The 13,792-nt window shown below is 36.3% G+C and overlaps 1 pseudogene; it reads right to left on the bottom strand.

The window, feature by feature from the left end:
* Positions 1 to 386: 386 nt before the first annotated feature.
* Positions 387 to 989, bottom strand: LOC148017752 (uncharacterized; annotated as a pseudogene).
* Between the last annotated feature and the right edge of the window lie 12,803 nt (positions 990 to 13,792).

The following is a 13,792-nucleotide window of genomic DNA, read 5'->3' as shown; positions in this document are numbered from 1 at the left end:
ACACAACACATACGAGAGTTTAATTGAAATAATATCTAAAATAGACTTAAGTAAATTTTGCATAGCTATTTCAAACTTTTCATTGTGATAAGCGTTCTTACACACTAGATTACAATATCTCTTTTAAACAGTTGTCCTTACAAAGGATGATAAATTTTAATGAGTCCTTTAATACTATTTTAGCAAAAGATTTACTTACATGGATTTTTTCAACTAAACATGCTTGGTACCTTTTGCAAAAAATTTAAAAAAAACTAAAGATAATTTATTTAATAAATATTTCCAAAGAAAGAAAATATCGCAAATGCTAATAGAGGTAACTTTTCAAGAAAAGAACCAAAATTACATCAATGTGTCTTCCTTGATGAAAGGAGAAGGAACGAAGTTTAAACACCTGAAGTAGCCTTTGATTTCTCTTTCATAATTAGACATGCTATATCTTGGCTTGATTTTTCTATGCCCTCATGTGGTACTTCAAGAACTTGAACTTAAATAGGAGGAACCTCTTGGGCATTTGAATTTTGTTTGGCACTCTCATGGACTCTTCACAATTGTGCTTCAACCTCTCTTTGCTTGCAAACCACTACAATAGTCTTCATTTGATTTACCAATGCCACCTTAGATGCAAGTCCACTTGCATATACATCAAATACAACCTCATGAGCATCATTGAATGCTTTGATTGTAGTTCCCATAACTTTCATTTTCTTTCTCAAAATGGCCTTTGCAATCCTCTGGTCCTGTTCAAGGTCTTCATCATTGCACTTCTTGTCCAAGCCTTCAAAGTCCAAAATGGAAGGCTTGTTGACATTGTTTATATATCTCTCAAAATTGATGAAGCTTTTTTCCATGGTCACTAATGTCAAAACTACAAAGGAATCTACAGATCCAAAAGCAAAGGTTCTATCCATTGGTAAGAAGTCAACACTACCAATTAGCTTGTGATACTTTCAAGAAATGCTTTCAAGAGCATTTTCAACAACTGCCATTTTCTTTCAATCAAGAAATGATAACTATTGAGACGGCAAGCTCAACATGTGCAGACATTGATGATGGACCGCGTGGCTAGATGGATCCACATGTCTACACTTAGCACATTGGTGGTCATTATGATACTCACATGGCTAATGAATTATCACTTATTATATTTAGTTTGTTACATCTTCCTAGAGCTGGAAAAGATATAGCACCAGTCAAGTATTGTAGTATGTTATGCTTTGTTTGACTTAGTAGGCCACTTTCCTTTATGTTGTATCTTATCTATACTTTGTGTACATTGTATAGTGTAGTAGAAGAAGAAGAAATAAGCAAGAATTTTTTTTGGGCCTCCATATCTCTTCTTGTGTTCCTTGAGTGAGCTTCCTCTTGTATATATAGTGTGCATTTGGCGCATCAGCTCAACCAAGTCCCCCCACTACATGATTCTTAGCATGGTATCAGTGCAGTGCCACTGAGAGAGGCTAATTTTGAAGGTTGAAGTCAAGGAAAAGAAGAAAGGTTTGAGCAAGCAAGCAACGGGTAAGAAGCTCTCCCATTCTTCCACTCTTTCTCTTGGATAGTGCTTGTGGAGGCACCAGAAGCATGGTAGAGTGAAAATCTCAAATTGCTGTGAGATTTGGTGTGCGAGGAGAGCACTATACATTTTGGAGATAAGTCCTTTATGGCTTTCCCAGAGTTTTTTTGGGCATTTGAGGCCGTTTCAAGGCCCATTTAGAGCTTCAAGGTTGCGGACAACAATTTTAGGGTACATTGTGATTTTGATTGTATTGACTGAAAATGAGTACACATGTTATAGGTTTCGAATCTGTAATTTTTGAGGTGTTTGCTAGGAAGCAAACATAAGGTTTCTTTGCAAAAACGTTACACACTATTGAGCAATTAGTAAAAAAGGTTACTTAGTGTATTGTTATGCACTTGTTATGAAAGATTGTAGAAGACTAGCTTGATGTGTTGTATCCTTTTTTGCAATAATGGCAGAGAATAGTGGAAAATCCATTATTGAGAAGCTCGACAATAACAACTACCCTTCATGGAAATTCCGTGTGATGAACTTCCTCATTGGAAAGGGCCTTTATGAGTTTGTTTCAGGTGAAGAAAAGGAGCCAGAGCTGGGTCCCCGACTACAGATGTCCGACTACAAATGAATTAAAGGCATGGAAAGAATGGAATGTAAGAGACAAAAAGGTGATGTACTGGTTATCTGCAATCATTGATAATACTATGATGGGACATATTAGAAATGTAGAAACTTCACATGCAGCTTGGACAATTTTTGAGAATATGTTTTTAGTAAATACAAAGGCATGAAAGATTCAACTCAAGAAAGAGTTGAATACCTTGAAGAAATGAAAAATGTCTGTCAATGAGTATGTTTTGAAGGTGAGAAGCATTGCAGATGCTTTAGTAGTGATTGATGCAATGCTTGATGATGATGATTTGGTTTCATCCACTTTGAGTGGCCTTAATAATGAGAAGGCATGGAAATCATTTGTTACTTCAGTATACATACAGAAGCCATTTCTAGATTTTGATGAGCTGGTCTCTCTCATGATTACCAAAGAGATCAATATGCAGGGTGACTCATCTGAAAGAAATGGTGAATAGGTCCAAGCATTTTACTCAAGTTCAAGAAGGAGGATGTGGTATATCCTCTTCGAGAGGCCGTAGTATGGGACGTGCTGGCGATAATCAGCAAAACAGGTTCAATCAGCAATTTGGTGAAATGCAGGTTTTAGGAGGCCGAGGAAACTTTAGAGGTAAGGGGAGTTCTAGAGGAAGAGGTGGATGGCAGAACAAAGGTTCTAGAAATTCTGCTATTGTTTGCCACTATTGTGGAAAAATATGTCATATTGTAGCCCATTCTTTTGTAAGAAGGATGATATTCACAGTGGTGAATTGCAGCAAGGAAACTATGCATCGTCACGATAGAATGAAGATAAAAACGAGCATTTGTTTGTTATGTAGCATATTATGAATGCAGTTACAGGAAAGGGGACACATGATGATGTATGGTATGTCGATTCAGGTGCATCTAACCAGTCATGTTAAATGGTTTGGAGAGATGCGGGACTTACAAAATCCGGGTTATGTATAAAGACAGGTGATGATTCATGCCACCCAATTTTACATATTGGAAAGGTTCCCTTGTCCTTGCATGATGACCAAACAAAGAGTCTGACAGATGTATTACATGTGCCATCAATAAAAAAGAATCTAATGTTTGTTGGCCAAATGGTAGAGCAAGGGTTATAGGTTCGATTCAATGCAAAAGGTTTTTTTGTAGAAGACTTTAATGATAAGTGTAGATTGGTCACAAAAGGAAGTAGAGTTGGCCGCATGTTCACTTTAAATGCTGGAATTCTTGCAATGGATGCTACTATGTATGCTAAAGGAAAATGAGTGGTTGTAGACATTGAAATATGTCATAAACGTATTGGACATGCAATGTTCAAAGACTAAAATTAATGCAGTCTAGAGGATTGGTTATAGGGTTGACTTCATTTAGAGTTGCAGAATTTCATAAAGTTTGTGAAGCATGCAAATTTGGTAAGTAGGTGAGACAATCCTTCTCACATGACAAAGAAGTGAGCAAAAATATACTTGATGTAGTGCATACAAATGTTTGGGGACCTACATAGAATGTAACTCTTGGTGGTAGAAAATGCTTTGTCACATTTATTGATGACTGTTCAAGGAAGCTATGGGTATATTTCATGAAGGAAAAGAGTGATATATTTGAGCACTTCAAATCTTTCAAGGCGACTGTTGAAATAGAAACAAGCTTGAAAGTGAAGTGATTGAGATCAGATGGAGGGGGAGAGTACCTTTTTAATGAGTTTAGTGGCTTCTTGAGGACTCATGGGATAAAGAAGCAATTTAGTTGCAGGTATATCCCACAACAAAATGGGGTTACAAAAAGAAAAAATAGGCACATTGTAGAAGTTGCATGGACATTAATGGCTGAAAAGAATATGCCAAAACATTTTTGGTCTGAAGCTATCCATACTGCTACTTATATTGTGAATAGAACTCCCACACCTATAGTTCATGGGATGACTCCCGAAGAATGTTTTACGAGCAAGAAGCCCAATGTATCATACTTGAAGTTATTTATCTGTGTTGCATATGTTCATGTGCTAGATGAGCTAGGGAAGAAGCTTGATCCAAGGTTGAAAAATGTATTTTTATTGGATACTTTAGAGCAAAAAGGGTATCGTTGTTATAACCCTGTCACAGGTGAGTTCAAGGTGAGCAGGGATGTTATTTTTTATGAGATGAGTAGTTCGTATGCACCTGTTGGTGATGTAATAGTAGATGATGATAATGATCATGATAGCTATGTGCAGAAAGAAAAGCAAGACTCACATATTCTTAGTGGATTAAAAACATCATCTGGTACTACACTACATTGAGCTCTTGGTATGTTAGGCTAAGGAGTAGCCCCACATCTTCAGGTGGATCTATAAGTGTTGTAGGCAAAGACAAAGGAAAGAAGAAAGTGTTAGATGGTAATGATGCATCTACTAATAATTTGGGATTTGATGGAGATTCTATTGGTTCAGAGCATTTGGATGATGAGCTTGGTATTCCTTCAGTCAGGACACTAGGTATACAAAGAGCTCATAGTAATGTAAAGGCTCCATTGAGTGATCTAGTGGTACCTAGGTCTAGCAGGGTTAGATACCCTATTAAAAGATTTGGTTTTGAAGGTTATGTAGCTCACCATTATGCTTATATAGTAAAACTAGTTGAGGATGTTGAGCCCACTTATTTTGAGGATGTTGTTGGTCGTGCTCATTGGGATGCAACAATGGATGGGGAGATGGTTGCATTAGAAGCCAATAAGACTTGGGATTTGGTGCCCTTGCCTAAGGGTAAGAAAGCAATTGGTTGTAAGTGGGTTTACAAAGTTAAGCATAATGTAGATGGTTCCATTATAGTAGGTATAAGGCTATGCTCAAACATATGGCATAGATTATGAAGAGATATTCAGCCCAATTTCTAGGATGGCAATTGTTAGATGTGTGATTGCCTTGGCAACAGCCAATGATTGGAGTTTGTAGAAAATAGATGTTAAGAATGCCTTCTTGCATGGTGAATTGCAAGAAGAAGTGTATATAGAGCAGCCAGCAGGTAATGAGGATTTAGAGCATCCCATATATGTGGGCAGGTTAAAGAAGGCACTCTATGGGCTAAAGCAAGCACCTAGAGCATGGTCTCACAATATTTGAGAGTCTCTTGCTAATATTGGATTTTGTATTTTTTATGCTGATCACTCACTTTATGTGAGAAGGGGAGATGCAGGTCTGGTCATCATAGTCATTTATCTAGATGACTTGATTATTACAAGTGACAATGACAATGGGATTGTTGAAGTTAAGGACTTCTTGAAGAAGAAGTTTGAGATGAAGGATTTGGATGAGCTAAGATACTTTCTTGGTATTGAGGTGATCAGATTGTGATGATGGTATATGGTTATCCTAAAGGCAGTATGTCTTGGATATGTTATCCAAGTATGGTATAATAGCATGTAAGCCTCTTTCAATACCATTGGAGAAAAATATGAAGTTGAGTGTTGACGTTGGGGATGAGATAGAAGACCCTACTATGTTCAAAAGGATACTAGGGAGTTTGATTTACATCTTTATCAAGGCCAGACTTGAGCTATGTTGTTGGCCTTGTCAGTCACTTTATGCAGATGCCTAGAAAGCCTCATTTGGATGCGGTTAGATGTATATTGAGGTATGTGAAGTCCACTTTATATTATGGAATTTTTTATGAGGCAGGTAAGGATGTACAAGTCTTTGGACACAGATGTAGATTGGGCTGGTAGCATGTAGACAAAAGATCTACTAGTGGATTCATATTTTCCCTTGGTAGTGCAGCAGTTACATGGAGCAGCAAAAAGCAACCTACAGTTTCTTTATCAAGTATAGAGGCTGAGTATAGAGGTGTTTCTATGGTAGCATGTGAGGTGGTATGACTGCAAAAGTTATTAGGCGATTTGGATGTGCAAGGAGATCATCCAGTTGCCATTCATTGTGACAACATGAGTAGCATATAGCTAGCTAGGAATCCAGTATTCCATGCTTGGACAAAACACATTGAGGTGCACTACCACTTTGTGAGAGAGAAGGTACTTGCAAGAGAGTTTGACTTGGCATATGTTAGCACACAGGATTAGATAGCTGACATTTTCATAAAGGCATTGGGTGCAGAGAAGCTTTGCAAGTTCAAAGCTCACTTGGAGTTACAGAGGTAGAGTTGAGCTTGAGGGGGAGTGTTGAGATGGCAAGCTCAACATGTGTGGACATTGATGATGGACCGTCTGGCTAGATGGGTCTACACATCTACACTTAGCATGTTGGTAGTAATTATGATACTCACATGGCCACTGACTTATCACTTGTTATATTTAGTTTGTTACACCTACCTATAACTGGCAAAGATATAGCACCAGTCGAATATTGTAGTTTTTTATGTAGTGTTTGACTTAGTAGGCCACTTTCCTTTATGTTGTATCTTATCTATACTTTGTGTAGATTGTATAGTGTGGAAGAAGAAGAAAAAATCAGCAAGAAAACTTTTTTGGCCTTCATCTCTCTTCTCGTGTCCTTGAGTGAGCTTCCTCTTGTGTATACAATGTGTGTTTGGTGCAACAACTCAAGCAAGTCCCCCCACCACACAATTCTTGACAATAACAACATGAATTGTTTAGGTTCACATGTCATTTGTAGTAGAATTGATACAATATTTCCAAACTTTATAGAGTTTCATTTCATTCCCTGAACTCCATGTGCTACATCTAGAATAACAACCCCAATAGTAATTGGATCTTTGTAAACATTATGTTTAAGATCAAAGGTTTCTAGATTGCATTTGACAACATATATACATCAAGGTGAACTAGTGGGGGATTGAAAAGGATTTTACTTTTTCCCAACATTAGGAGAAATATGGACTCTCTTTTTTACCTCTTAAGGAGTGAATAAACAAATATAGGTCTAACCAATAAGAGAGCTAGGATTCCAGATTCATGTAACATCAATCTTCTAGGCATATCTTGGCCCAAATCTTCCCTCAGCAATAAAATAAGGGGAAATGTGGGGAATACAATGCTGACACTTCTTGGAAGTTTGTGACTCAAATTTTCATTTTCTTATTTTTTTATGTTTGACTTTTAATTTCTCCCCTTTTGAGTTTCCCCCTCTTTCTTAGGCGGAACTCAAATTTATCATATCTCTTTTCCCACTTCTTGTTTCCTAACGAAATCTTATAGCCTCATTGTTGCTTGCCCTATCTGTAACCCTATGAAATTTTATTTCCTCTACGCAAACACAAAGTGAGTTTCACGTGTTTTATGAGAGTAGAGCTTGTTATACCAAAGCCTTAAGATTTTCTTCACAAAACTTTATAGGTATATTGTTCTCTTCCATTGGATATTCCATGGTAAAGTTTTATCTTGTTTCAACAAAACTTGTGCAAGTTATGTGCATTCTCTGACATGTAATTTCTTTTGTTTTGGTACTCTAGGAGTCTCTTACAGTCAAGAACAATGATCTTTTGAACACTCAACTTCTTCTTCAACATCTTACGACTTCTTTGTAAACAAAGTTACAGGTATGTTGTCTTGTTTTTTTTATTGATCCATAGTTAAATTTTATCTCGTTTGGACAAAATTTATGCAAGCTATATGCATATTGAGTTTTCCTTTGTTTTTTTAATCCAAGAGTCTTTGAGGGTGGAGAACAATGATTTTTTAAAAACTCAACTTCTTCAACATATTTGGGCTTCTTTTCAAAGAGAGCCACAAGTATATTGCCACTTTTTTCTATTGCTCCATGGTTAAGTTTCAACTCATTTGGACAAAGCCTATGTAAGTTATATGTATGCTTTGACTTGATATTTCTTTTGTTTTTGTACTTCAGGAATTTGTCAGTGAAGGAACAATGGTCTTGTTATAAGTCAACTTCTTGTTCAACATCTCTGGGCTTCTTTGTGAAAAGAATTACACATATAATGTTTTTTTAAATTGCTCTATTTAAATTTTATTTCATTTAGAGATAGCATTTGCAAATTATACACATGCTGATAGGTAACTTTTCTATTTGGTTATCATAGATGTCTTCATGGAGGAAAAACATTAGTAACATACTTGTAGTGGAGGTGTTCAATAGGAAAGATAGTGGTAGTAATTGGATTTGTGATAAGTACTATAAGTTGGATTAGATTTTGATGCACCCAAGTACTCGAGAGAGTTTCAAGGTCCGGCATAAGGATGTTGCAAACCCTAGCAAACATTGGAAAGTAAGAATTTTAGAGTTCAAAAAAGTGGTTAATGGAACAAGTATAGTGTGGATCCAACATGTTTATACAGACAAACAAATCTTTGTACACAACAAGAACTTTATTGCAAATTATTTAAAAAATAGTAAGTTTTTAAATTGTATCATTGTTTATTATTTTTATCAGAGTTATTTTTAAAAATCTTTGCATTGTTCTAATTCAATCTTGTTTTACTGATAGCTCTATATCCATCAACTTTGCATGAATTGCAGAGTGTGGAATGTTTGAGTGGCAAGATACATGTTTGGCATGAAGACATAGGCTCTTTGATCTATGATAATAACTCTGCAAGTCAACTTGCTACTCAAAATATCTTTTTTAATAATTCATTATATCTAGTAGAAAGCCAGAGATTGCAACATGTCCCATTGCTGCCACTATCTAGTGGTGAATGGTTGATTGGTAGCTTGGAGTTGTCAAGAGCATGCAAGTCCAAGATAAAATTGGACATCAATAGTGCTATAAAACCCACCACATACTCCAAAGATGTGCATCTTAGTTGGTTTATTCCATTCTCATTGTTTACACATTTGTTTGGTACATGTGATGTTCTAAAGAAAACAAAGATCACTTATCAATGCGTGTCCATCCGAGGAATGGATGAGTCTTGGCAAGTCAAAAGAATATATTTTGATGAGATGATTGAGTGCAGGTTCAACCAATTTTGATCTCACATTTAGGTAAGTGTTTTTTACTACTTTGAATGCCTTGATTTAATTGACATAGGTCTTGCTTAGATGAATTGTTGTGTTATTCCCATTTACTTACCATTATTTTTATTTTTATTACAAGTACTTCATTGCTAGACAAACTCTATGCATTTGATTTCAATATAGAAGATGGCAACTTTTGCAAGGGGAGTGGATCAACTTGGACCAAGATACCCAAGATGAGACACATACAGCTCTCATAGATGTTGTTATCTTATGGAATGGTCATAATCCTTTTGTGGTCAGCGCAGAGAGCTATTGGCCCTTTTTTTTCTGAGACAAGAAATCCAATTAATGTCCAATGAGCCCCTCTGCAACTTCTATTTCAAGTTAGATAATAGAAAAGTCAAGATTCATAGTAAGCAATCCATGACATGTAAACAATGAGCTTCTCCACATATCCTTGAGATAGTGGAATCCCTGTAAGTTTTTTAAATAAAGAATAAATATAAACTTTTTTAAAACTTCTGAGTACTTTCAATTTAGATAATCTTAGTTTACTATGATCCAAGCGTGCAATAATACATACTGTAATTAGTTAATTGTGTTGGTTAAAATCATAATTAAATTGTAGGTTGGAGTTCTATAATCTATGCAATATTGTCTTTGCATAATGATATATTGTAGCTCATCTCTTCTACTTATTTCTTAAAGTTAAATATTAAATTAGATCCAAGGGATTTTGAAGGTCTTTTAGATTTCTTTTCTTAAATATTTTCTATATTTTCTATAGTTGGACTTGAATATACTAAGTGATCCAAGTATATTCAAGGATATAATAATGTAGAACAAAGAATTTGTCTATATGAGTAATTTTAATGGTTACTTTAAAGTATTGAAGTAAAGAAACTAAGGTAAGAGCTTTAATTTGAAAGTTTAGGGTTAAAAAATAACCTTTATTTAAAACCCTAGATACATAAAAGCTATAACTGCAAACTCATTTTCACTTTCATTCTCTACTTTCCTACACTTGTGCTCTCCTTCCTTCTCTCTTTGTGTGCCATGGCTACCACTCCCGCCTTCGCCGCATGGATTAGCTCCACAAGCTATGCACACACATAGGAGACCAGATATACCCTAGGTTTTTCATGACCTTGAGTTTAGAGAGCTCACTTTCTGTCATAGACCCTAGCTCTAGTATACTGGCATTATTTTGTGATGCGACAAACCCTCTCACCTGCTCTATTTCGAACTCTGCTCTTAGATGGTCCCCATAGATTTTTTATATATTTTATGTGCTGGATCAAGCCATGAAAAGATAATAAATCAAGCCCTCATGCATGTGGAGCAACATCTCCATGTCAGAGCAGTGCCCACCTCATCCCAGGACCACGCCATGATGGATCTCATTGAGCATGATGCAGCATTTGCCATACATGTTTTGTGCACTGAGGTGCAAGAGGATAGTGAGGAAGACATCGTGCAACGTGTCCACTCAACCGCTTGTGGGACACGTCTTAGCAGCCCATCGGAAAGAGGGTCTAGAAAGTTTCGCTTGGCACTCGCTAGGAATGTCACAGGGTTTGCGATCTAGGTCTCCCCAAGTCTGCCTCAAGCGGAAGTGTCCAGCCATTCCCACCTAGGATCGACCTAAAGTCACACTACAACAGAAACGAGGCATAGACATGCATGTTAGATGCGCAAAGTCGGGCGCGTCTATCAGAGCGTCTATAAGTGCATGTAAACGTGCGTGTAAATAGATGCGAATTTTGCGTCTATATATCCATGCAAATAGACGCTAATATAGACGCGCCAGCAGATGCACAATTATTTAACCACCTAAAATTAGTAATTCACATAATTAAAAAATAAAAGTTAATAATTATTTAACCACCTGAAATTGATTCTTGAGCATGCACATGTGCACATGATAAAAACCATAGAATTAAGAATACACATTGAATCATTGAATTAAAAAAATAGAGTTAATAATTACTTTTTCATTGCTCTCTAATGAATGGCAGTTCCTCCAGGACAAGCCTGATATAAGTAATTAGCCGCAAGCGACAGAAACCTTACAATTAGTAGCAAGCATTGCAATATATATCTCGTAATTTCTCTACGTACTTGAAGATGATAAAAGATACTTCCTTTTTATTATGGAAAATTCAATTTAGCCTTAAAATTAACTATTGATTCTTGAGTATGCACGTGCGCGCATGATAAAAAGCATAGAATTAGGAATACACATTGAATCAATAAGCAAATTAAGTATGTTACACTGAATGATCCATCTCATCTTCAATGAGATCAGCCCTTGCTAAACTATCTACTTCTAGGTCTATGTTACCAAGAGGTAACGAAACAAATAAGTCTATCCCACTATCAGATGTGTTGCTATATTGCTCAATAACTTCATCAATATCATCGACAATCACATTATTGTCTTCTTCTGCGTTTTCTTGAACATCCTTGCGAGGTTCATCTTGTACTATATCACGCATATCATCCATTATGGTATCATCATGCACATCATCATTAATTGTTGGATTGTCATCTGCTATCTCCATGTCGGTAATATTACCATATATTGGTTTTGAACGATTAGATATAGGGATGACATACCACCATCGGTTATTGTTTACCATTGGATGATACACAACCTGTATTTGAAAAACAAAAGCAAAAAACTTAAGTACTTATTATATTGTGTATATGTATCACATGTATACATATAAAAAAATTAGCTTTGCATATATACCTGCTCGCATAGTTGAGGTAGTACTAATCTGTCATTCTTGTTTTGGTGAAATTTTGTAGAGTCAATGATTACAAAACCACTTGGATGATGTCTGATTGTGCAATGCTCACCATTTGTTACCACTTCTTTAAACCACTTCACATCCAGTACATATATAAAGAATCGTCTGAAGTCAAACTTCAGAATATCTTGGATCAAGCCACAATAACCTTCCATGGTACCATTGGCAGCCTCGAAGTGAGCAAGGACACCACAATCTTGGGTATTTCTCTTTTCATCTATACGTTGAGTTCGAAGATGTTTACCCTCACATCAAAGTGCATTGAATAATGTGCACTAGTAGTAAAAGATAAAAGATCAAACATGTCAATTATTTATATAAAATAAAACTTATAGAAACAAATGAATTGATAGTATGTCTCACCTTTGATAAGCAACCTCGTGCGTATTTCCACTCTTCTTGAGATATATTAATTTCCTCCTCTTTTTCCATTCTCTCCATTTCCTCATGTAACCAATCTATATCAATATGATGTGGGAGCGCATTTAGATGATCTGGAAATGAGACATTACGTCCATATCTAGTGCGAAATTCTTGTCTTTCACTTTTTCTTCTTGCCCTTGCTTCATTATATAGTGTCACCCATTTGCTCATTACATCACTATTGAGCACACAAAAACTATTTAACTTACGAAGTTCTTCTTTTGTTAGCACTTTACTCATTCCTTTTCCTTGAGGTACTATAGAGGTCATCCTCAAGTCTTCATCATCTTTCCATAGTCGTGGTTGAGAGGGATCCACTTTAGCAAGATATTCAGAGATATAAACAAGGAATGATTGCACTAACCAAACCTCAACCATGCTTCCCTCAGGCCGTGCTTTTTGCCTCACAAAATCTTTCAAGGTTTTCATGAAGCGCTCAAGAAAAAACATTCACCTTACTGCCCCACAAAGTGCGATCTCATCAATCAAATGTACGAGTAAATGTAATTGAGTAGTCAAAATGGATCGAGGAAAATTTTCCTCCACCAAACAAACCACCTCAACAGATAATACTCGAGCATCTTGCAATGTGTTTGGATCAACTTCCTTCGAGCTCACGTATTTGTCAAGATGTATTTGAGAATTGTTTATTTTTGTGTAGAAATTCAAAGATATATAATGAAAAAATACAATGTATACATACCTCACAAGCTCTCCCATCTTGTAAATGGTATCACGTACATCTTTGGAGGCACAATGGGATATGCTAGTAGGAAGTACGAACTGAATGTAAACAATATTCATAGATCAAATGATTATTTGAGGAAAAAGTCATCATAGCCCAAAGTTTACACATAGTTACTCCACTAATTACTATATTCATGGTTAGAGATACCCTTACTTGAATCATTTTGTGCGAATCGTGGGACTTCAAACTAGATAGTTGCTCCACACCTCTTTTCTTTTTCTTTATGAAGGCTCCTTTGAGACATCTCATACATCCTATGGGTGTTGAAAGCTATATATTTGTTCCTTCACTATTTTTTTCTCGTTCTTTGACAACATCCAAGGTGCATGGGGTAGCTCAATCTTTCCTATGGGTCCAATGCGTGGCCAAGCTCGCCTCATGTGACCAATGTTACGTAGATCCTCCCTTACATTAACTGAATCACGAGCCCCTATCAAGGATCCCATAATGTAGATACAACATTTTTGAATATGTGCATGGGGTCCAACATGTGATTGATCTTGAGTTCAGTCCAGTACGGAAGACAAAAAAATATAGAGAACCTAACAAACAAACAATATATTATGTAAACAATTCATCATGCTAAATACTTTAAAGTCAATCGAGAGAAATGCACTTCTCACCGACTCACGAGTGGAGGGTGGCTGTCGGCATTAATCCATCTCTCCTTCCAATCTTGAATGGTTAGAGATTGTGGAGTCATTCCATTAGTAGGGAGAACATATTTGGGATGGTCAATAGGAAGAAATCGATGATGATTGTTGTAGATAACCTTCTTTAAATGTGCTGGCCTAGAGGAAACT

The sequence above is a fragment of the Lygodium microphyllum genome, chromosome 21 (assembly GCF_053477565.2).
Source record: "Lygodium microphyllum isolate KBCC chromosome 21, Lygodium_microphyllum_v1.1.10, whole genome shotgun sequence".
NCBI classification, from domain to species: Eukaryota; Viridiplantae; Streptophyta; class Polypodiopsida; order Schizaeales; family Lygodiaceae; genus Lygodium; species Lygodium microphyllum.
This window is presented reverse-complemented; position numbering and strand designations above follow the sequence as displayed.